This window comes from Arachis stenosperma, chromosome 1, assembly GCF_014773155.1.
Source record: "Arachis stenosperma cultivar V10309 chromosome 1, arast.V10309.gnm1.PFL2, whole genome shotgun sequence".
Classification (NCBI taxonomy): Eukaryota; Viridiplantae; Streptophyta; class Magnoliopsida; order Fabales; family Fabaceae; genus Arachis; species Arachis stenosperma.
In genome coordinates this window covers 56,048,190-56,051,700 of record NC_080377.1, presented here as the reverse complement: position 1 = coordinate 56,051,700, position 3,511 = coordinate 56,048,190, and the positions used below count along the sequence as shown (strand labels likewise).

The following is a 3,511-nucleotide window of genomic DNA, read 5'->3' as shown; positions in this document are numbered from 1 at the left end:
AAGTGGGCCCGGAAGTGGATTTTTATGTCATTTACTCATCTCTGTACACCCTAGGCTACTAGTTCTCTATATATAGGACCTTTTACTATTGTATTTGGGAGCTTTTGATCATGTTTTTATGATTGAACTCACTTTGGGAGGCTGGCCATTCGGCCATGCCTAGACCTTGTTCTTATGTATTTTCAACGGTGGAGTTTCTACACACCATAGATTAAGGTGTGGAGCTCTGCTGTACCTCGAGTATTAATGCAATTACTATTGTTCTTCTATTCAATTCCGCTTGTTCTTTGTCCAAGATATCACTTGTTCTTCAACTTGATGAATGTGATGATCCGTGACACTCATCATCATTCTCACCTATGAACGTGTGACTGACAACCACCTCCGTTCTACCTTAGATTGGGTGAATATCTCTTGGATTCCTGATACACGATGCATGGTTGATCGCCTGACAACCGAGTGCTCGCCTGACAAACGAGCCAGCCATTCCGTGAGATCAGAGTCTTCGTGGTATAGGCAAGAACTGATGGCGGCATTCAAGAGAATCCGGAAGGTCTAACCTTGTCTGTGGTATTCTGAGTAGGATTCAATGATTGAATGACTGTGACGTGCTTCAAACTCCTGAAGGCGGGGCGTTAGTGACAGACGCAAAAGAATCAATGGATTCTATTTCGGCCTGATCGAGAACCGACAGATGGATAGCCGTGCCGTGACATGGTGCGTTGAACATTTCCACTGAGAGGATGGGAGGTAGCCACTGACAACGGTGAAACCCTTGCATAAGCTTGCCATGGAAAGGAGTAAGAAGGATTGGATGAAGACAGTAAGAAAGCAGAGAGACGGAAGGGACAAGCATCTTCATACGCTTATCTGAAGCTCTCACCAACGATATACATAAGTATCCCTATCTTTATCTTTATGTTTTATTCATATATCACTTATACCCATTTGAGTCTGCCTGACTAAGATTTACAAGGTGACCATAGCTTGCTTCATACCAACAATCTCCGTGGGATCGACCCTTACTCGCGTAAGGTTTATTACTTGGACCACCTAGTGCACTTGCTGGTTAGTTGTGCAAAGTTGTGTTTATGCCATGGTAGTGAGCACCAAGTTCTTGGGGCCATTACTAGGGATTAATTGAGTTGTGAAAAGTAATGATCACAATTTCGCACACCAAGTTTTTGGCGCCATTGCCGGGGATTGTTTTGTGTATGGACAACTGACGGTTCATCTTGTTGCTTAGATTAGGTATTTTTCTTCAGAGTTCTTAAGAATGAATTCTAGAGTTTCATGATGATCTGTTAAAATCTGGCTGGCTGAGAAGCCATGTCTAATCTTATTGGACCGAGGTTTCAACTGATCATCACAATAGCTTGTTGATTTCTATCAATCTTGCTATTGGAGCAATGATCTGCTAAGGCTTGGCTGGCCATTGGCCATGTCTAGTGTTTTGGACCGAAGCTTTCTTCGAAAGCTTGGCTGGCTGTGAAGCCATGTCTAATTCCTGGACCGGAGTCTTAGACTAGCATTGCAATGATTCCTGGAATTCAAATTAAGAATTCTGAAACCTTTATTTTCTATTTTCATATAATTTTCGAAAAAGCACAAAAAAATTACAAAACCATAAAAACCAAAAAAAGATTTTATGTTTCTTGTTGAGTCTAGTGTCTAATTTTAAGTTTGGTGTCTTGCATGCATTGTCTATTTGATCTTGGTTCTATTTTCAAGTCAATAGTACAAGGAATTGAAGATTCAAAACATGCAGCAGAGGAATTACACAGAAAAAGCTGGGCGTTCAAAACGCCCAGTGAAGAAGGACAGACTGGCGTTTAAACGCCAGCCAGGGTGCCTGGTTGGGCATTTAACGCCCAAAAAGGTAGTGCACTGGGTGTTAAACGCCAGAATGTGCACCATTCTGGGCGTTTAACGCCAGGATGGCACAAGAGGGAAGATTTTGTTTTCAAATCAATTTTTTTTTCAAGTTTTCAAAGTTTTTCAAAATCAAATCTTTTTCAAATCAAATCTTTTCAATCAAATCTTTTTCAAAATCAATTTCTTTCCTTTTTCAAAGATACTTACTAACAATTAATGATTTGATTGAACATCTCAAATTTGTTGCCTTTTCTGTTGAGAAAGGTTTAATGTTTGGATCATATCTTTTCTTGTTAGGCAAGTCATTAATTTTTAAAATCAAATCTTTTTAAAATTGTTTTTCAAATCATATCTTCTCAATCACATCTTTTTAAAACCATAACTTTTCAATCATATCTCTTTAATCACATCTTTTTCAAAATAGTTTCCAATCAAATCTTTTTAATTTCCAATTTCAAATTCTTTTTCAAAAATCACTTGATTTCTTTCCCACCCTTGGTTTTCGAAAATCAATTAAAGTTTTTCAAAATGTTTTTAAAATCTTTTCAATTGAATTTTCGAAATTTCTTCCCCTCTTTTCACATCCTTCTATTTATGGAGTACCACTCCTCCTCAATGCACAATTCGAACTCTATCTCACTAAATTCAAATTCTTCTACCTCTTTCTTCTATTTTTCTGCTCCTCTGACACCTCAAGGAATCTCCATACTGTGACATAGAGGATTCCATATTTTCTTGTTCTCTTCTCCTTCATATGAGCAGGAACAAAGACAAAGGCATTCTTGTTGAAGCTGACCCTGAACCTGAAAGGACCTTGAAGCGAAAGCTAAGAGAAGCTAAGGCACAAATCTCTGTAGAGAACCTAACCGAATTCTTCAAAGAAGAAGAACCCATGGCAGCCGAAAACAACAACAATGCCAACAATGCAAGGAAGGTGCTGGGTGACTTTACTGCACCTACTCCCGACTTCTATGGGAGAAGCATCTCTATCCCTGCCATTGGAGCAAATAACTTTGAGCTTAAGCCTCAATTAGTTTCTCTAATGCAACAGAATTGCAAGTTCCATGGACTTCCATTGGAAGATCCTCATCAGTTCTTAGCTGAATTCTTGCAAATCTGTGACACTGTCAAGACTAATGGGGTTGACCCTGAGGTCTACAGACTAATGCTATTCCCTTTTGCTGTAAGAGACAGAGCTAGAACATGGTTGGACTCACAACCTAAAGAAAGCCTGGACTCATGGGAAAAGCTAGTCAATGCCTTCTTGGCAAAGTTCTTTCCACCTCAAAAATTGAGTAAGCTTAGAGTGGAAGTCCAAACCTTCAGACAGAAGGATGGAGAATCCCTCTATGAAGCTTGGGAAAGATACAAACAATTGGTCAGAAGATGTCCTTCTGACATGCTTTCTGAATGGAGCATCATAGATATTTTCTATGATGGTCTCTCTGAACTATCCAAGATGTCTTTGGATAGCTCTGCTGGAGGATCTCTTCATCTGAAGAAGACGCCTACAGAGGCTCAAGAGCTAATTGAAATGGTTGCAAATAACCAATTCATGTACACTTCTGAAAGGAATCCTGTGAACAATGGGACTAATCAGAAGAAAGGAGTTCTTGAGATTGACACTCTGAATGCC

General features: G+C 39.5%; 1 non-coding gene across 1 annotated transcript; it reads right to left on the bottom strand.

Moving 5' to 3' along the window:
- Positions 1-3,172: 3,172 nt before the first annotated feature.
- On the bottom strand, positions 3,173-3,280 carry LOC130950673 (small nucleolar RNA R71). The gene has a single exon (XR_009073681.1). It is a non-coding gene; the product is annotated as a small nucleolar RNA R71 (small nucleolar RNA).
- Between the last annotated feature and the right edge of the window lie 231 nt (positions 3,281-3,511).